This window comes from Oryzias latipes, chromosome 16 (genome assembly GCF_053564925.1).
Source record: "Oryzias latipes strain Hd-rR chromosome 16, Olatipes_Hd-rR_3.1".
Taxonomy (NCBI): Eukaryota; Metazoa; Chordata; class Actinopteri; order Beloniformes; family Adrianichthyidae; genus Oryzias; species Oryzias latipes.
In genome coordinates this window covers 10,269,937-10,287,052 of record NC_136252.1, presented here as the reverse complement: position 1 = coordinate 10,287,052, position 17,116 = coordinate 10,269,937, and the positions used below count along the sequence as shown (strand labels likewise).

The following is a 17,116-nucleotide window of genomic DNA, read 5'->3' as shown; positions in this document are numbered from 1 at the left end:
AGAAAAGAAAGACACAGAAGGACATGAAAAAGCAAGAAACCCAAAGCTGTGTGTTTGATTTCCTGGCCGGTGCGCTCTCTGGTGGCTGTATGTGTCACAGAACGGTGGTGTCAGAAAAATAAAAACCAAAGACACAAATGCATGACAAGGAAACCAAAGTACCCAAAGCTGTTTGTGGGGGTGTGTGAGTGATTTTCCTTCTCTTTGGTGGATGCCAGCAAAAGCCGGAAAACTTACAGCACCTGGTATTCCCAGGCGGTCTCCCATCCAAGTACTAACCAGGCCCGACCCTGCTTAGCTTCCGAGATCGGACGAGATCGGGCGTGTTCAGGGTGGTGTGGCCGTAAGCGAAGGGTTGTGTGGAGCAGAGCCCTTTAAGCGCTGCCTGCACCAGACTCCTGCCTGCTCCCAGCGGCCCCTTCACCCACTCACTCTGTGCCACTGATTGGTGCACCTGCTGAGCGGACACACCCACCTGCAGCCAAAACGGTGACCTTTCACCCCAGCAGGTGCGCCACAGCGGCCTTCCACACACACACACCTGCGTGGGCTCGTCACCGAGACGGCAGCGTTTCTAGAGGGTGCAGGCTTGTGCATTTGCACCTCGGCGCTGACTGCCCTGCAGCTCGCTGAAGAGTTTGGATGAAGCCCGGACGGTCATGTCAGAGAAAAAAAAAAAAAAAAAAAAAAGAAAAAGAAAAGAAAAGAAAAGAAAAGAAAGACACAGAAGGACATGAAAAAGCAAGAAACCCAAAGCTGTGTGTTTGATTTCCTGGCCGGTGCGCTCTCTGGTGGCTGTATGTGTCACAGAACGGTGGTGTCAGAAAAATAAAAACCAAAGACACAAATGCATGACAAGGAAACCAAAGTACCCAAAGCTGTTTGTGGGGGTGTGTGAGTGATTTTCCTTCTCTTTGGTGGATGCCAGCAAAAGCCGGAAAACTTACAGCACCTGGTATTCCCAGGCGGTCTCCCATCCAAGTACTAACCAGGCCCGACCCTGCTTAGCTTCCGAGATCGGACGAGATCGGGCGTGTTCAGGGTGGTATGGCCGTAAGCGAAGGGTTGTGTGGAGCAGAGCCCTTTAAGCGCTGCCTGCACCAGACTCCTGCCTGCTCCCAGCGGCCCCTTCACCCACTCACTCTGTGCCACTGATTGGTGCACCTGCTGAGCGGACACACCCACCTGCAGCCAAAACGGTGACCTTTCACCCCAGCAGGTGCGCCACAGCGGCCTTCCACACACACACACCTGCGTGGGCTCGTCACCGAGACGGCAGCGTTTCTAGAGGGTGCAGGCTTGTGCATTTGCACCTCGGCGCTGACTGCCCTGCAGCTCGCTGAAGAGTTTGGATGAAGCCCGGACGGTCATGTCAGAGAAAAAAAAAAAAAAAAAAAAAAGAAAAAGAAAAGAAAAGAAAAGAAAAGAAAAGAAAGACACAGAAGGACATGAAAAAGCAAGAAACCCAAAGCTGTGTGTTTGATTTCCTGGCCGGTGCGCTCTCTGGTGGCTGTATGTGTCACAGAACGGTGGTGTCAGAAAAATAAAAACCAAAGACACAAATGCATGACAAGGAAACCAAAGTACCCAAAGCTGTTTGTGGGGGTGTGTGAGTGATTTTCCTTCTCTTTGGTGGATGCCAGCAAAAGCCGGAAAACTTACAGCACCTGGTATTCCCAGGCGGTCTCCCATCCAAGTACTAACCAGGCCCGACCCTGCTTAGCTTCCGAGATCGGACGAGATCGGGCGTGTTCAGGGTGGTGTGGCCGTAAGCGAAGGGTTGTGTGGAGCAGAGCCCTTTAAGCGCTGCCTGCACCAGACTCCTGCCTGCTCCCAGCGGCCCCTTCACCCACTCACTCTGTGCCACTGATTGGTGCACCTGCTGAGCGGACACACCCACCTGCAGCCAAAACGGTGACCTTTCACCCCAGCAGGTGCGCCACAGCGGCCTTCCACACACACACACCTGCGTGGGCGCGTCACCGAGACGGCAGCGTTTCTAGAGGGTGCAGGCTTGTGCATTTGCACCTCGGCGCTGACTGCCCTGCAGCTCGCTGAAGAGTTTGGATGAAGCCCGGACGGTCATGTCAGAGAAAAAAAAAAAAAAAAAAAAAAGAAAAAGAAAGAAAAGAAAAGAAAAGAAAGACACAGAAGGACATGAAAAAGCAAGAAACCCAAAGCTGTGTGTTTGATTTCCTGGCCGGTGCGCTCTCTGGTGGCTGTATGTGTCACAGAACGGTGGTGTCAGAAAAATAAAAACCAAAGACACAAATGCATGACAAGGAAACCAAAGTACCCAAAGCTGTTTGTGGGGGTGTGTGAGTGATTTTCCTTCTCTTTGGTGGATGCCAGCAAAAGCCGGAAAACTTACAGCACCTGGTATTCCCAGGCGGTCTCCCATCCAAGTACTAACCAGGCCCGACCCTGCTTAGCTTCCGAGATCGGACGAGATCGGGCGTGTTCAGGGTGGTATGGCCGTAAGCGAAGGGTTGTGTGGAGCAGAGCCCTTTAAGCGCTGCCTGCACCAGACTCCTGCCTGCTCCCAGCGGCCCCTTCACCCACTCACTCTGTGCCACTGATTGGTGCACCTGCTGAGCGGACACACCCACCTGCAGCCAAAACGGTGACCTTTCACCCCAGCAGGTGCGCCACAGCGGCCTTCCACACACACACACCTGCGTGGGCTCGTCACCGAGACGGCAGCGTTTCTAGAGGGTGCAGGCTTGTGCATTTGCACCTCGGCGCTGACTGCCCTGCAGCTCGCTGAAGAGTTTGGATGAAGCCCGGACGGTCATGTCAGAGAAAAAAAAAAAAAAAAAAAAAAGAAAAAGAAAAGAAAAGAAAAGAAAAGAAAAGAAAGACACAGAAGGACATGAAAAAGCAAGAAACCCAAAGCTGTGTGTTTGATTTCCTGGCCGGTGCGCTCTCTGGTGGCTGTATGTGTCACAGAACGGTGGTGTCAGAAAAATAAAAACCAAAGACACAAATGCATGACAAGGAAACCAAAGTACCCAAAGCTGTTTGTGGGGGTGTGTGAGTGATTTTCCTTCTCTTTGGTGGATGCCAGCAAAAGCCGGAAAACTTACAGCACCTGGTATTCCCAGGCGGTCTCCCATCCAAGTACTAACCAGGCCCGACCCTGCTTAGCTTCCGAGATCGGACGAGATCGGGCGTGTTCAGGGTGGTATGGCCGTAAGCGAAGGGTTGTGTGGAGCAGAGCCCTTTAAGCGCTGCCTGCACCAGACTCCTGCCTGCTCCCAGCGGCCCCTTCACCCACTCACTCTGTGCCACTGATTGGTGCACCTGCTGAGCGGACACACCCACCTGCAGCCAAAACGGTGACCTTTCACCCCAGCAGGTGCGCCACAGCGGCCTTCCACACACACACACCTGCGTGGGCTCGTCACCGAGACGGCAGCGTTTCTAGAGGGTGCAGGCTTGTGCATTTGCACCTCGGCGCTGACTGCCCTGCAGCTCGCTGAAGAGTTTGGATGAAGCCCGGACGGTCATGTCAGAGAAAAAAAAAAAAAAAAAAAAAAGAAAAAGAAAAGAAAAGAAAAGAAAAGAAAAGAAAGACACAGAAGGACATGAAAAAGCAAGAAACCCAAAGCTGTGTGTTTGATTTCCTGGCCGGTGCGCTCTCTGGTGGCTGTATGTGTCACAGAACGGTGGTGTCAGAAAAATAAAAACCAAAGACACAAATGCATGACAAGGAAACCAAAGTACCCAAAGCTGTTTGTGGGGGTGTGTGAGTGATTTTCCTTCTCTTTGGTGGATGCCAGCAAAAGCCGGAAAACTTACAGCACCTGGTATTCCCAGGCGGTCTCCCATCCAAGTACTAACCAGGCCCGACCCTGCTTAGCTTCCGAGATCGGACGAGATCGGGCGTGTTCAGGGTGGTGTGGCCGTAAGCGAAGGGTTGTGTGGAGCAGAGCCCTTTAAGCGCTGCCTGCACCAGACTCCTGCCTGCTCCCAGCGGCCCCTTCACCCACTCACTCTGTGCCACTGATTGGTGCACCTGCTGAGCGGACACACCCACCTGCAGCCAAAACGGTGACCTTTCACCCCAGCAGGTGCGCCACAGCGGCCTTCCACACACACACACCTGCGTGGGCGCGTCACCGAGACGGCAGCGTTTCTAGAGGGTGCAGGCTTGTGCATTTGCACCTCGGCGCTGACTGCCCTGCAGCTCGCTGAAGAGTTTGGATGAAGCCCGGACGGTCATGTCAGAGAAAAAAAAAAAAAAAAAAAAAAGAAAAAGAAAGAAAAGAAAAGAAAAGAAAGACACAGAAGGACATGAAAAAGCAAGAAACCCAAAGCTGTGTGTTTGATTTCCTGGCCGGTGCGCTCTCTGGTGGCTGTATGTGTCACAGAACGGTGGTGTCAGAAAAATAAAAACCAAAGACACAAATGCATGACAAGGAAACCAAAGTACCCAAAGCTGTTTGTGGGGGTGTGTGAGTGATTTTCCTTCTCTTTGGTGGATGCCAGCAAAAGCCGGAAAACTTACAGCACCTGGTATTCCCAGGCGGTCTCCCATCCAAGTACTAACCAGGCCCGACCCTGCTTAGCTTCCGAGATCGGACGAGATCGGGCGTGTTCAGGGTGGTATGGCCGTAAGCGAAGGGTTGTGTGGAGCAGAGCCCTTTAAGCGCTGCCTGCACCAGACTCCTGCCTGCTCCCAGCGGCCCCTTCACCCACTCACTCTGTGCCACTGATTGGTGCACCTGCTGAGCGGACACACCCACCTGCAGCCAAAACGGTGACCTTTCACCCCAGCAGGTGCGCCACAGCGGCCTTCCACACACACACACCTGCGTGGGCTCGTCACCGAGACGGCAGCGTTTCTAGAGGGTGCAGGCTTGTGCATTTGCACCTCGGCGCTGACTGCCCTGCAGCTCGCTGAAGAGTTTGGATGAAGCCCGGACGGTCATGTCAGAGAAAAAAAAAAAAAAAAAAAAAAGAAAAAGAAAAGAAAAGAAAAGAAAAGAAAAGAAAAGAAAAGAAAAGAAAGACACAGAAGGACATGAAAAAGCAAGAAACCCAAAGCTGTGTGTTTGATTTCCTGGCCGGTGCGCTCTCTGGTGGCTGTATGTGTCACAGAACGGTGGTGTCAGAAAAATAAAAACCAAAGACACAAATGCATGACAAGGAAACCAAAGTACCCAAAGCTGTTTGTGGGGGTGTGTGAGTGATTTTCCTTCTCTTTGGTGGATGCCAGCAAAAGCCGGAAAACTTACAGCACCTGGTATTCCCAGGCGGTCTCCCATCCAAGTACTAACCAGGCCCGACCCTGCTTAGCTTCCGAGATCGGACGAGATCGGGCGTGTTCAGGGTGGTATGGCCGTAAGCGAAGGGTTGTGTGGAGCAGAGCCCTTTAAGCGCTGCCTGCACCAGACTCCTGCCTGCTCCCAGCGGCCCCTTCACCCACTCACTCTGTGCCACTGATTGGTGCACCTGCTGAGCGGACACACCCACCTGCAGCCAAAACGGTGACCTTTCACCCCAGCAGGTGCGCCACAGCGGCCTTCCACACACACACACCTGCGTGGGCTCGTCACCGAGACGGCAGCGTTTCTAGAGGGTGCAGGCTTGTGCATTTGCACCTCGGCGCTGACTGCCCTGCAGCTCGCTGAAGAGTTTGGATGAAGCCCGGACGGTCATGTCAGAGAAAAAAAAAAAAAAAAAAAAAAGAAAAAGAAAAGAAAAGAAAAGAAAAGAAAAGAAAAGAAAAGAAAGACACAGAAGGACATGAAAAAGCAAGAAACCCAAAGCTGTGTGTTTGATTTCCTGGCCGGTGCGCTCTCTGGTGGCTGTATGTGTCACAGAACGGTGGTGTCAGAAAAATAAAAACCAAAGACACAAATGCATGACAAGGAAACCAAAGTACCCAAAGCTGTTTGTGGGGGTGTGTGAGTGATTTTCCTTCTCTTTGGTGGATGCCAGCAAAAGCCGGAAAACTTACAGCACCTGGTATTCCCAGGCGGTCTCCCATCCAAGTACTAACCAGGCCCGACCCTGCTTAGCTTCCGAGATCGGACGAGATCGGGCGTGTTCAGGGTGGTGTGGCCGTAAGCGAAGGGTTGTGTGGAGCAGAGCCCTTTAAGCGCTGCCTGCACCAGACTCCTGCCTGCTCCCAGCGGCCCCTTCACCCACTCACTCTGTGCCACTGATTGGTGCACCTGCTGAGCGGACACACCCACCTGCAGCCAAAACGGTGACCTTTCACCCCAGCAGGTGCGCCACAGCGGCCTTCCACACACACACACCTGCGTGGGCGCGTCACCGAGACGGCAGCGTTTCTAGAGGGTGCAGGCTTGTGCATTTGCACCTCGGCGCTGACTGCCCTGCAGCTCGCTGAAGAGTTTGGATGAAGCCCGGACGGTCATGTCAGAGAAAAAAAAAAAAAAAAAAAAAAGAAAAAGAAAAGAAAAGAAAAGAAAAGAAAAGAAAAGAAAAGAAAAGAAAGACACAGAAGGACATGAAAAAGCAAGAAACCCAAAGCTGTGTGTTTGATTTCCTGGCCGGTGCGCTCTCTGGTGGCTGTATGTGTCACAGAACGGTGGTGTCAGAAAAATAAAAACCAAAGACACAAATGCATGACAAGGAAACCAAAGTACCCAAAGCTGTTTGTGGGGGTGTGTGAGTGATTTTCCTTCTCTTTGGTGGATGCCAGCAAAAGCCGGAAAACTTACAGCACCTGGTATTCCCAGGCGGTCTCCCATCCAAGTACTAACCAGGCCCGACCCTGCTTAGCTTCCGAGATCGGACGAGATCGGGCGTGTTCAGGGTGGTGTGGCCGTAAGCGAAGGGTTGTGTGGAGCAGAGCCCTTTAAGCGCTGCCTGCACCAGACTCCTGCCTGCTCCCAGCGGCCCCTTCACCCACTCACTCTGTGCCACTGATTGGTGCACCTGCTGAGCGGACACACCCACCTGCAGCCAAAACGGTGACCTTTCACCCCAGCAGGTGCGCCACAGCGGCCTTCCACACACACACACCTGCGTGGGCGCGTCACCGAGACGGCAGCGTTTCTAGAGGGTGCAGGCTTGTGCATTTGCACCTCGGCGCTGACTGCCCTGCAGCTCGCTGAAGAGTTTGGATGAAGCCCGGACGGTCATGTCAGAGAAAAAAAAAAAAAAAAAAAAAAGAAAAAGAAAAGAAAAGAAAAGAAAAGAAAAGAAAAGAAAGACACAGAAGGACATGAAAAAGCAAGAAACCCAAAGCTGTGTGTTTGATTTCCTGGCCGGTGCGCTCTCTGGTGGCTGTATGTGTCACAGAACGGTGGTGTCAGAAAAATAAAAACCAAAGACACAAATGCATGACAAGGAAACCAAAGTACCCAAAGCTGTTTGTGGGGGTGTGTGAGTGATTTTCCTTCTCTTTGGTGGATGCCAGCAAAAGCCGGAAAACTTACAGCACCTGGTATTCCCAGGCGGTCTCCCATCCAAGTACTAACCAGGCCCGACCCTGCTTAGCTTCCGAGATCGGACGAGATCGGGCGTGTTCAGGGTGGTGTGGCCGTAAGCGAAGGGTTGTGTGGAGCAGAGCCCTTTAAGCGCTGCCTGCACCAGACTCCTGCCTGCTCCCAGCGGCCCCTTCACCCACTCACTCTGTGCCACTGATTGGTGCACCTGCTGAGCGGACACACCCACCTGCAGCCAAAACGGTGACCTTTCACCCCAGCAGGTGCGCCACAGCGGCCTTCCACACACACACACCTGCGTGGGCTCGTCACCGAGACGGCAGCGTTTCTAGAGGGTGCAGGCTTGTGCATTTGCACCTCGGCGCTGACTGCCCTGCAGCTCGCTGAAGAGTTTGGATGAAGCCCGGACGGTCATGTCAGAGAAAAAAAAAAAAAAAAAAAAAAGAAAAAGAAAAGAAAAGAAAAGAAAAGAAAAGAAAAGAAAAGAAAAGAAAAGAAAGACACAGAAGGACATGAAAAAGCAAGAAACCCAAAGCTGTGTGTTTGATTTCCTGGCCGGTGCGCTCTCTGGTGGCTGTATGTGTCACAGAACGGTGGTGTCAGAAAAATAAAAACCAAAGACACAAATGCATGACAAGGAAACCAAAGTACCCAAAGCTGTTTGTGGGGGTGTGTGAGTGATTTTCCTTCTCTTTGGTGGATGCCAGCAAAAGCCGGAAAACTTACAGCACCTGGTATTCCCAGGCGGTCTCCCATCCAAGTACTAACCAGGCCCGACCCTGCTTAGCTTCCGAGATCGGACGAGATCGGGCGTGTTCAGGGTGGTGTGGCCGTAAGCGAAGGGTTGTGTGGAGCAGAGCCCTTTAAGCGCTGCCTGCACCAGACTCCTGCCTGCTCCCAGCGGCCCCTTCACCCACTCACTCTGTGCCACTGATTGGTGCACCTGCTGAGCGGACACACCCACCTGCAGCCAAAACGGTGACCTTTCACCCCAGCAGGTGCGCCACAGCGGCCTTCCACACACACACACCTGCGTGGGCTCGTCACCGAGACGGCAGCGTTTCTAGAGGGTGCAGGCTTGTGCATTTGCACCTCGGCGCTGACTGCCCTGCAGCTCGCTGAAGAGTTTGGATGAAGCCCGGACGGTCATGTCAGAGAAAAAAAAAAAAAAAAAAAAAAGAAAAAGAAAAGAAAAGAAAAGAAAAGAAAGACACAGAAGGACATGAAAAAGCAAGAAACCCAAAGCTGTGTGTTTGATTTCCTGGCCGGTGCGCTCTCTGGTGGCTGTATGTGTCACAGAACGGTGGTGTCAGAAAAATAAAAACCAAAGACACAAATGCATGACAAGGAAACCAAAGTACCCAAAGCTGTTTGTGGGGGTGTGTGAGTGATTTTCCTTCTCTTTGGTGGATGCCAGCAAAAGCCGGAAAACTTACAGCACCTGGTATTCCCAGGCGGTCTCCCATCCAAGTACTAACCAGGCCCGACCCTGCTTAGCTTCCGAGATCGGACGAGATCGGGCGTGTTCAGGGTGGTATGGCCGTAAGCGAAGGGTTGTGTGGAGCAGAGCCCTTTAAGCGCTGCCTGCACCAGACTCCTGCCTGCTCCCAGCGGCCCCTTCACCCACTCACTCTGTGCCACTGATTGGTGCACCTGCTGAGCGGACACACCCACCTGCAGCCAAAACGGTGACCTTTCACCCCAGCAGGTGCGCCACAGCGGCCTTCCACACACACACACCTGCGTGGGCTCGTCACCGAGACGGCAGCGTTTCTAGAGGGTGCAGGCTTGTGCATTTGCACCTCGGCGCTGACTGCCCTGCAGCTCGCTGAAGAGTTTGGATGAAGCCCGGACGGTCATGTCAGAGAAAAAAAAAAAAAAAAAAAAAAGAAAAAGAAAAGAAAAGAAAAGAAAAGAAAAGAAAGACACAGAAGGACATGAAAAAGCAAGAAACCCAAAGCTGTGTGTTTGATTTCCTGGCCGGTGCGCTCTCTGGTGGCTGTATGTGTCACAGAACGGTGGTGTCAGAAAAATAAAAACCAAAGACACAAATGCATGACAAGGAAACCAAAGTACCCAAAGCTGTTTGTGGGGGTGTGTGAGTGATTTTCCTTCTCTTTGGTGGATGCCAGCAAAAGCCGGAAAACTTACAGCACCTGGTATTCCCAGGCGGTCTCCCATCCAAGTACTAACCAGGCCCGACCCTGCTTAGCTTCCGAGATCGGACGAGATCGGGCGTGTTCAGGGTGGTGTGGCCGTAAGCGAAGGGTTGTGTGGAGCAGAGCCCTTTAAGCGCTGCCTGCACCAGACTCCTGCCTGCTCCCAGCGGCCCCTTCACCCACTCACTCTGTGCCACTGATTGGTGCACCTGCTGAGCGGACACACCCACCTGCAGCCAAAACGGTGACCTTTCACCCCAGCAGGTGCGCCACAGCGGCCTTCCACACACACACACCTGCGTGGGCGCGTCACCGAGACGGCAGCGTTTCTAGAGGGTGCAGGCTTGTGCATTTGCACCTCGGCGCTGACTGCCCTGCAGCTCGCTGAAGAGTTTGGATGAAGCCCGGACGGTCATGTCAGAGAAAAAAAAAAAAAAAAAAAAAAGAAAAAGAAAGAAAAGAAAAGAAAAGAAAGACACAGAAGGACATGAAAAAGCAAGAAACCCAAAGCTGTGTGTTTGATTTCCTGGCCGGTGCGCTCTCTGGTGGCTGTATGTGTCACAGAACGGTGGTGTCAGAAAAATAAAAACCAAAGACACAAATGCATGACAAGGAAACCAAAGTACCCAAAGCTGTTTGTGGGGGTGTGTGAGTGATTTTCCTTCTCTTTGGTGGATGCCAGCAAAAGCCGGAAAACTTACAGCACCTGGTATTCCCAGGCGGTCTCCCATCCAAGTACTAACCAGGCCCGACCCTGCTTAGCTTCCGAGATCGGACGAGATCGGGCGTGTTCAGGGTGGTATGGCCGTAAGCGAAGGGTTGTGTGGAGCAGAGCCCTTTAAGCGCTGCCTGCACCAGACTCCTGCCTGCTCCCAGCGGCCCCTTCACCCACTCACTCTGTGCCACTGATTGGTGCACCTGCTGAGCGGACACACCCACCTGCAGCCAAAACGGTGACCTTTCACCCCAGCAGGTGCGCCACAGCGGCCTTCCACACACACACACCTGCGTGGGCTCGTCACCGAGACGGCAGCGTTTCTAGAGGGTGCAGGCTTGTGCATTTGCACCTCGGCGCTGACTGCCCTGCAGCTCGCTGAAGAGTTTGGATGAAGCCCGGACGGTCATGTCAGAGAAAAAAAAAAAAAAAAAAAAAAGAAAAAGAAAAGAAAAGAAAAGAAAAGAAAAGAAAAGAAAAGAAAAGAAAAGAAAAGAAAGACACAGAAGGACATGAAAAAGCAAGAAACCCAAAGCTGTGTGTTTGATTTCCTGGCCGGTGCGCTCTCTGGTGGCTGTATGTGTCACAGAACGGTGGTGTCAGAAAAATAAAAACCAAAGACACAAATGCATGACAAGGAAACCAAAGTACCCAAAGCTGTTTGTGGGGGTGTGTGAGTGATTTTCCTTCTCTTTGGTGGATGCCAGCAAAAGCCGGAAAACTTACAGCACCTGGTATTCCCAGGCGGTCTCCCATCCAAGTACTAACCAGGCCCGACCCTGCTTAGCTTCCGAGATCGGACGAGATCGGGCGTGTTCAGGGTGGTGTGGCCGTAAGCGAAGGGTTGTGTGGAGCAGAGCCCTTTAAGCGCTGCCTGCACCAGACTCCTGCCTGCTCCCAGCGGCCCCTTCACCCACTCACTCTGTGCCACTGATTGGTGCACCTGCTGAGCGGACACACCCACCTGCAGCCAAAACGGTGACCTTTCACCCCAGCAGGTGCGCCACAGCGGCCTTCCACACACACACACCTGCGTGGGCGCGTCACCGAGACGGCAGCGTTTCTAGAGGGTGCAGGCTTGTGCATTTGCACCTCGGCGCTGACTGCCCTGCAGCTCGCTGAAGAGTTTGGATGAAGCCCGGACGGTCATGTCAGAGAAAAAAAAAAAAAAAAAAAAAAGAAAAAGAAAGAAAAGAAAAGAAAAGAAAGACACAGAAGGACATGAAAAAGCAAGAAACCCAAAGCTGTGTGTTTGATTTCCTGGCCGGTGCGCTCTCTGGTGGCTGTATGTGTCACAGAACGGTGGTGTCAGAAAAATAAAAACCAAAGACACAAATGCATGACAAGGAAACCAAAGTACCCAAAGCTGTTTGTGGGGGTGTGTGAGTGATTTTCCTTCTCTTTGGTGGATGCCAGCAAAAGCCGGAAAACTTACAGCACCTGGTATTCCCAGGCGGTCTCCCATCCAAGTACTAACCAGGCCCGACCCTGCTTAGCTTCCGAGATCGGACGAGATCGGGCGTGTTCAGGGTGGTGTGGCCGTAAGCGAAGGGTTGTGTGGAGCAGAGCCCTTTAAGCGCTGCCTGCACCAGACTCCTGCCTGCTCCCAGCGGCCCCTTCACCCACTCACTCTGTGCCACTGATTGGTGCACCTGCTGAGCGGACACACCCACCTGCAGCCAAAACGGTGACCTTTCACCCCAGCAGGTGCGCCACAGCGGCCTTCCACACACACACACCTGCGTGGGCGCGTCACCGAGACGGCAGCGTTTCTAGAGGGTGCAGGCTTGTGCATTTGCACCTCGGCGCTGACTGCCCTGCAGCTCGCTGAAGAGTTTGGATGAAGCCCGGACGGTCATGTCAGAGAAAAAAAAAAAAAAAAAAAAAAGAAAAAGAAAGAAAAGAAAAGAAAAGAAAGACACAGAAGGACATGAAAAAGCAAGAAACCCAAAGCTGTGTGTTTGATTTCCTGGCCGGTGCGCTCTCTGGTGGCTGTATGTGTCACAGAACGGTGGTGTCAGAAAAATAAAAACCAAAGACACAAATGCATGACAAGGAAACCAAAGTACCCAAAGCTGTTTGTGGGGGTGTGTGAGTGATTTTCCTTCTCTTTGGTGGATGCCAGCAAAAGCCGGAAAACTTACAGCACCTGGTATTCCCAGGCGGTCTCCCATCCAAGTACTAACCAGGCCCGACCCTGCTTAGCTTCCGAGATCGGACGAGATCGGGCGTGTTCAGGGTGGTATGGCCGTAAGCGAAGGGTTGTGTGGAGCAGAGCCCTTTAAGCGCTGCCTGCACCAGACTCCTGCCTGCTCCCAGCGGCCCCTTCACCCACTCACTCTGTGCCACTGATTGGTGCACCTGCTGAGCGGACACACCCACCTGCAGCCAAAACGGTGACCTTTCACCCCAGCAGGTGCGCCACAGCGGCCTTCCACACACACACACCTGCGTGGGCTCGTCACCGAGACGGCAGCGTTTCTAGAGGGTGCAGGCTTGTGCATTTGCACCTCGGCGCTGACTGCCCTGCAGCTCGCTGAAGAGTTTGGATGAAGCCCGGACGGTCATGTCAGAGAAAAAAAAAAAAAAAAAAAAAAGAAAAAGAAAAGAAAAGAAAAGAAAAGAAAAGAAAGACACAGAAGGACATGAAAAAGCAAGAAACCCAAAGCTGTGTGTTTGATTTCCTGGCCGGTGCGCTCTCTGGTGGCTGTATGTGTCACAGAACGGTGGTGTCAGAAAAATAAAAACCAAAGACACAAATGCATGACAAGGAAACCAAAGTACCCAAAGCTGTTTGTGGGGGTGTGTGAGTGATTTTCCTTCTCTTTGGTGGATGCCAGCAAAAGCCGGAAAACTTACAGCACCTGGTATTCCCAGGCGGTCTCCCATCCAAGTACTAACCAGGCCCGACCCTGCTTAGCTTCCGAGATCGGACGAGATCGGGCGTGTTCAGGGTGGTGTGGCCGTAAGCGAAGGGTTGTGTGGAGCAGAGCCCTTTAAGCGCTGCCTGCACCAGACTCCTGCCTGCTCCCAGCGGCCCCTTCACCCACTCACTCTGTGCCACTGATTGGTGCACCTGCTGAGCGGACACACCCACCTGCAGCCAAAACGGTGACCTTTCACCCCAGCAGGTGCGCCACAGCGGCCTTCCACACACACACACCTGCGTGGGCGCGTCACCGAGACGGCAGCGTTTCTAGAGGGTGCAGGCTTGTGCATTTGCACCTCGGCGCTGACTGCCCTGCAGCTCGCTGAAGAGTTTGGATGAAGCCCGGACGGTCATGTCAGAGAAAAAAAAAAAAAAAAAAAAAAGAAAAAGAAAGAAAAGAAAAGAAAAGAAAGACACAGAAGGACATGAAAAAGCAAGAAACCCAAAGCTGTGTGTTTGATTTCCTGGCCGGTGCGCTCTCTGGTGGCTGTATGTGTCACAGAACGGTGGTGTCAGAAAAATAAAAACCAAAGACACAAATGCATGACAAGGAAACCAAAGTACCCAAAGCTGTTTGTGGGGGTGTGTGAGTGATTTTCCTTCTCTTTGGTGGATGCCAGCAAAAGCCGGAAAACTTACAGCACCTGGTATTCCCAGGCGGTCTCCCATCCAAGTACTAACCAGGCCCGACCCTGCTTAGCTTCCGAGATCGGACGAGATCGGGCGTGTTCAGGGTGGTATGGCCGTAAGCGAAGGGTTGTGTGGAGCAGAGCCCTTTAAGCGCTGCCTGCACCAGACTCCTGCCTGCTCCCAGCGGCCCCTTCACCCACTCACTCTGTGCCACTGATTGGTGCACCTGCTGAGCGGACACACCCACCTGCAGCCAAAACGGTGACCTTTCACCCCAGCAGGTGCGCCACAGCGGCCTTCCACACACACACACCTGCGTGGGCTCGTCACCGAGACGGCAGCGTTTCTAGAGGGTGCAGGCTTGTGCATTTGCACCTCGGCGCTGACTGCCCTGCAGCTCGCTGAAGAGTTTGGATGAAGCCCGGACGGTCATGTCAGAGAAAAAAAAAAAAAAAAAAAAAAGAAAAAGAAAAGAAAAGAAAAGAAAAGAAAAGAAAGACACAGAAGGACATGAAAAAGCAAGAAACCCAAAGCTGTGTGTTTGATTTCCTGGCCGGTGCGCTCTCTGGTGGCTGTATGTGTCACAGAACGGTGGTGTCAGAAAAATAAAAACCAAAGACACAAATGCATGACAAGGAAACCAAAGTACCCAAAGCTGTTTGTGGGGGTGTGTGAGTGATTTTCCTTCTCTTTGGTGGATGCCAGCAAAAGCCGGAAAACTTACAGCACCTGGTATTCCCAGGCGGTCTCCCATCCAAGTACTAACCAGGCCCGACCCTGCTTAGCTTCCGAGATCGGACGAGATCGGGCGTGTTCAGGGTGGTGTGGCCGTAAGCGAAGGGTTGTGTGGAGCAGAGCCCTTTAAGCGCTGCCTGCACCAGACTCCTGCCTGCTCCCAGCGGCCCCTTCACCCACTCACTCTGTGCCACTGATTGGTGCACCTGCTGAGCGGACACACCCACCTGCAGCCAAAACGGTGACCTTTCACCCCAGCAGGTGCGCCACAGCGGCCTTCCACACACACACACCTGCGTGGGCGCGTCACCGAGACGGCAGCGTTTCTAGAGGGTGCAGGCTTGTGCATTTGCACCTCGGCGCTGACTGCCCTGCAGCTCGCTGAAGAGTTTGGATGAAGCCCGGACGGTCATGTCAGAGAAAAAAAAAAAAAAAAAAAAAAGAAAAAGAAAAGAAAAGAAAAGAAAAGAAAGACACAGAAGGACATGAAAAAGCAAGAAACCCAAAGCTGTGTGTTTGATTTCCTGGCCGGTGCGCTCTCTGGTGGCTGTATGTGTCACAGAACGGTGGTGTCAGAAAAATAAAAACCAAAGACACAAATGCATGACAAGGAAACCAAAGTACCCAAAGCTGTTTGTGGGGGTGTGTGAGTGATTTTCCTTCTCTTTGGTGGATGCCAGCAAAAGCCGGAAAACTTACAGCACCTGGTATTCCCAGGCGGTCTCCCATCCAAGTACTAACCAGGCCCGACCCTGCTTAGCTTCCGAGATCGGACGAGATCGGGCGTGTTCAGGGTGGTATGGCCGTAAGCGAAGGGTTGTGTGGAGCAGAGCCCTTTAAGCGCTGCCTGCACCAGACTCCTGCCTGCTCCCAGCGGCCCCTTCACCCACTCACTCTGTGCCACTGATTGGTGCACCTGCTGAGCGGACACACCCACCTGCAGCCAAAACGGTGACCTTTCACCCCAGCAGGTGCGCCACAGCGGCCTTCCACACACACACACCTGCGTGGGCTCGTCACCGAGACGGCAGCGTTTCTAGAGGGTGCAGGCTTGTGCATTTGCACCTCGGCGCTGACTGCCCTGCAGCTCGCTGAAGAGTTTGGATGAAGCCCGGACGGTCATGTCAGAGAAAAAAAAAAAAAAAAAAAAAAGAAAAAGAAAAGAAAAGAAAAGAAAAGAAAAGAAAAGAAAAGAAAAGAAAGACACAGAAGGACATGAAAAAGCAAGAAACCCAAAGCTGTGTGTTTGATTTCCTGGCCGGTGCGCTCTCTGGTGGCTGTATGTGTCACAGAACGGTGGTGTCAGAAAAATAAAAACCAAAGACACAAATGCATGACAAGGAAACCAAAGTACCCAAAGCTGTTTGTGGGGGTGTGTGAGTGATTTTCCTTCTCTTTGGTGGATGCCAGCAAAAGCCGGAAAACTTACAGCACCTGGTATTCCCAGGCGGTCTCCCATCCAAGTACTAACCAGGCCCGACCCTGCTTAGCTTCCGAGATCGGACGAGATCGGGCGTGTTCAGGGTGGTGTGGCCGTAAGCGAAGGGTTGTGTGGAGCAGAGCCCTTTAAGCGCTGCCTGCACCAGACTCCTGCCTGCTCCCAGCGGCCCCTTCACCCACTCACTCTGTGCCACTGATTGGTGCACCTGCTGAGCGGACACACCCACCTGCAGCCAAAACGGTGACCTTTCACCCCAGCAGGTGCGCCACAGCGGCCTTCCACACACACACACCTGCGTGGGCTCGTCACCGAGACGGCAGCGTTTCTAGAGGGTGCAGGCTTGTGCATTTGCACCTCGGCGCTGACTGCCCTGCAGCTCGCTGAAGAGTTTGGATGAAGCCCGGACGGTCATGTCAGAGAAAAAAAAAAAAAAAAAAAAAAGAAAAAGAAAAGAAAAGAAAAGAAAAGAAAAGAAAAGAAAAGAAAAGAAAAGAAAAGAAAGACACAGAAGGACATGAAAAAGCAAGAAACCCAAAGCTGTGTGTTTGATTTCCTGGCCGGTGCGCTCTCTGGTGGCTGTATGTGTCACAGAACGGTGGTGTCAGAAAAATAAAAACCAAAGACACAAATGCATGACAAGGAAACCAAAGTACCCAAAGCTGTTTGTGGGGGTGTGTGAGTGATTTTCCTTCTCTTTGGTGGATGCCAGCAAAAGCCGGAAAACTTACAGCACCTGGTATTCCCAGGCGGTCTCCCATCCAAGTACTAACCAGGCCCGACCCTGCTTAGCTTCCGAGATCGGACGAGATCGGGCGTGTTCAGGGTGGTGTGGCCGTAAGCGAAGGGTTGTGTGGAGCAGAGCCCTTTAAGCGCTGCCTGCACCAGACTCCTGCCTGCTCCCAGCGGCCCCTTCACCCACTCACTCTGTGCCACTGATTGGTGCACCTGCTGAGCGGACACACCCACCTGCAGCCAAAACGGTGACCTTTCACCCCAGCAGGTGCGCCACAGCGGCCTTCCACACACACACACCTGCGTGGGCGCGTCACCGAGACGGCAGCGTTTCTAGAGGGTGCAGGCTTG

At 52.7% G+C, this 17,116-nt stretch overlaps 24 non-coding genes across 24 annotated transcripts; all 24 read right to left on the bottom strand.

Moving 5' to 3' along the window:
• Positions 1–230: 230 nt before the first annotated feature.
• LOC144986403 (5S ribosomal RNA) lies at positions 231–349 on the bottom strand. The gene has a single exon (XR_013650215.1). It is a non-coding gene; the product is annotated as a 5S ribosomal RNA (ribosomal RNA).
• A 591-nt stretch (positions 350–940) lies between these two features.
• LOC144985141 (5S ribosomal RNA) lies at positions 941–1,059 on the bottom strand. Its single transcript, XR_013648969.1, has one exon. It is a non-coding gene; the product is annotated as a 5S ribosomal RNA (ribosomal RNA).
• Positions 1,060–1,655: 596 nt separating this feature from the next.
• LOC144986402 (5S ribosomal RNA) lies at positions 1,656–1,774 on the bottom strand. The gene has a single exon (XR_013650214.1). It is a non-coding gene; the product is annotated as a 5S ribosomal RNA (ribosomal RNA).
• A 590-nt stretch (positions 1,775–2,364) lies between these two features.
• On the bottom strand, positions 2,365–2,483 carry LOC144985130 (5S ribosomal RNA). The gene has a single exon (XR_013648958.1). It is a non-coding gene; the product is annotated as a 5S ribosomal RNA (ribosomal RNA).
• Positions 2,484–3,079: 596 nt separating this feature from the next.
• Positions 3,080–3,198, bottom strand: LOC144985119 (5S ribosomal RNA). The gene has a single exon (XR_013648947.1). It is a non-coding gene; the product is annotated as a 5S ribosomal RNA (ribosomal RNA).
• A 596-nt stretch (positions 3,199–3,794) lies between these two features.
• On the bottom strand, positions 3,795–3,913 carry LOC144986401 (5S ribosomal RNA). The gene has a single exon (XR_013650213.1). It is a non-coding gene; the product is annotated as a 5S ribosomal RNA (ribosomal RNA).
• A 590-nt stretch (positions 3,914–4,503) lies between these two features.
• LOC144985108 (5S ribosomal RNA) lies at positions 4,504–4,622 on the bottom strand. The gene has a single exon (XR_013648936.1). It is a non-coding gene; the product is annotated as a 5S ribosomal RNA (ribosomal RNA).
• A 611-nt stretch (positions 4,623–5,233) lies between these two features.
• On the bottom strand, positions 5,234–5,352 carry LOC144985097 (5S ribosomal RNA). Its single transcript, XR_013648925.1, has one exon. It is a non-coding gene; the product is annotated as a 5S ribosomal RNA (ribosomal RNA).
• Positions 5,353–5,958: 606 nt separating this feature from the next.
• On the bottom strand, positions 5,959–6,077 carry LOC144986400 (5S ribosomal RNA). Its single transcript, XR_013650212.1, has one exon. It is a non-coding gene; the product is annotated as a 5S ribosomal RNA (ribosomal RNA).
• Positions 6,078–6,688: 611 nt separating this feature from the next.
• Positions 6,689–6,807, bottom strand: LOC144986398 (5S ribosomal RNA). The gene has a single exon (XR_013650210.1). It is a non-coding gene; the product is annotated as a 5S ribosomal RNA (ribosomal RNA).
• A 601-nt stretch (positions 6,808–7,408) lies between these two features.
• Positions 7,409–7,527, bottom strand: LOC144986397 (5S ribosomal RNA). The gene has a single exon (XR_013650209.1). It is a non-coding gene; the product is annotated as a 5S ribosomal RNA (ribosomal RNA).
• A 616-nt stretch (positions 7,528–8,143) lies between these two features.
• Positions 8,144–8,262, bottom strand: LOC144986396 (5S ribosomal RNA). Its single transcript, XR_013650208.1, has one exon. It is a non-coding gene; the product is annotated as a 5S ribosomal RNA (ribosomal RNA).
• Positions 8,263–8,853: 591 nt separating this feature from the next.
• LOC144985086 (5S ribosomal RNA) lies at positions 8,854–8,972 on the bottom strand. The gene has a single exon (XR_013648914.1). It is a non-coding gene; the product is annotated as a 5S ribosomal RNA (ribosomal RNA).
• A 596-nt stretch (positions 8,973–9,568) lies between these two features.
• On the bottom strand, positions 9,569–9,687 carry LOC144986395 (5S ribosomal RNA). Its single transcript, XR_013650207.1, has one exon. It is a non-coding gene; the product is annotated as a 5S ribosomal RNA (ribosomal RNA).
• A 590-nt stretch (positions 9,688–10,277) lies between these two features.
• Positions 10,278–10,396, bottom strand: LOC144985075 (5S ribosomal RNA). Its single transcript, XR_013648903.1, has one exon. It is a non-coding gene; the product is annotated as a 5S ribosomal RNA (ribosomal RNA).
• A 621-nt stretch (positions 10,397–11,017) lies between these two features.
• On the bottom strand, positions 11,018–11,136 carry LOC144986394 (5S ribosomal RNA). The gene has a single exon (XR_013650206.1). It is a non-coding gene; the product is annotated as a 5S ribosomal RNA (ribosomal RNA).
• A 590-nt stretch (positions 11,137–11,726) lies between these two features.
• LOC144986393 (5S ribosomal RNA) lies at positions 11,727–11,845 on the bottom strand. The gene has a single exon (XR_013650205.1). It is a non-coding gene; the product is annotated as a 5S ribosomal RNA (ribosomal RNA).
• A 590-nt stretch (positions 11,846–12,435) lies between these two features.
• On the bottom strand, positions 12,436–12,554 carry LOC144985064 (5S ribosomal RNA). Its single transcript, XR_013648892.1, has one exon. It is a non-coding gene; the product is annotated as a 5S ribosomal RNA (ribosomal RNA).
• Positions 12,555–13,150: 596 nt separating this feature from the next.
• LOC144986392 (5S ribosomal RNA) lies at positions 13,151–13,269 on the bottom strand. The gene has a single exon (XR_013650204.1). It is a non-coding gene; the product is annotated as a 5S ribosomal RNA (ribosomal RNA).
• Positions 13,270–13,859: 590 nt separating this feature from the next.
• Positions 13,860–13,978, bottom strand: LOC144985053 (5S ribosomal RNA). Its single transcript, XR_013648881.1, has one exon. It is a non-coding gene; the product is annotated as a 5S ribosomal RNA (ribosomal RNA).
• Positions 13,979–14,574: 596 nt separating this feature from the next.
• Positions 14,575–14,693, bottom strand: LOC144986391 (5S ribosomal RNA). The gene has a single exon (XR_013650203.1). It is a non-coding gene; the product is annotated as a 5S ribosomal RNA (ribosomal RNA).
• A 591-nt stretch (positions 14,694–15,284) lies between these two features.
• On the bottom strand, positions 15,285–15,403 carry LOC144985041 (5S ribosomal RNA). The gene has a single exon (XR_013648869.1). It is a non-coding gene; the product is annotated as a 5S ribosomal RNA (ribosomal RNA).
• A 611-nt stretch (positions 15,404–16,014) lies between these two features.
• On the bottom strand, positions 16,015–16,133 carry LOC144986390 (5S ribosomal RNA). Its single transcript, XR_013650202.1, has one exon. It is a non-coding gene; the product is annotated as a 5S ribosomal RNA (ribosomal RNA).
• A 621-nt stretch (positions 16,134–16,754) lies between these two features.
• LOC144986389 (5S ribosomal RNA) lies at positions 16,755–16,873 on the bottom strand. The gene has a single exon (XR_013650201.1). It is a non-coding gene; the product is annotated as a 5S ribosomal RNA (ribosomal RNA).
• Between the last annotated feature and the right edge of the window lie 243 nt (positions 16,874–17,116).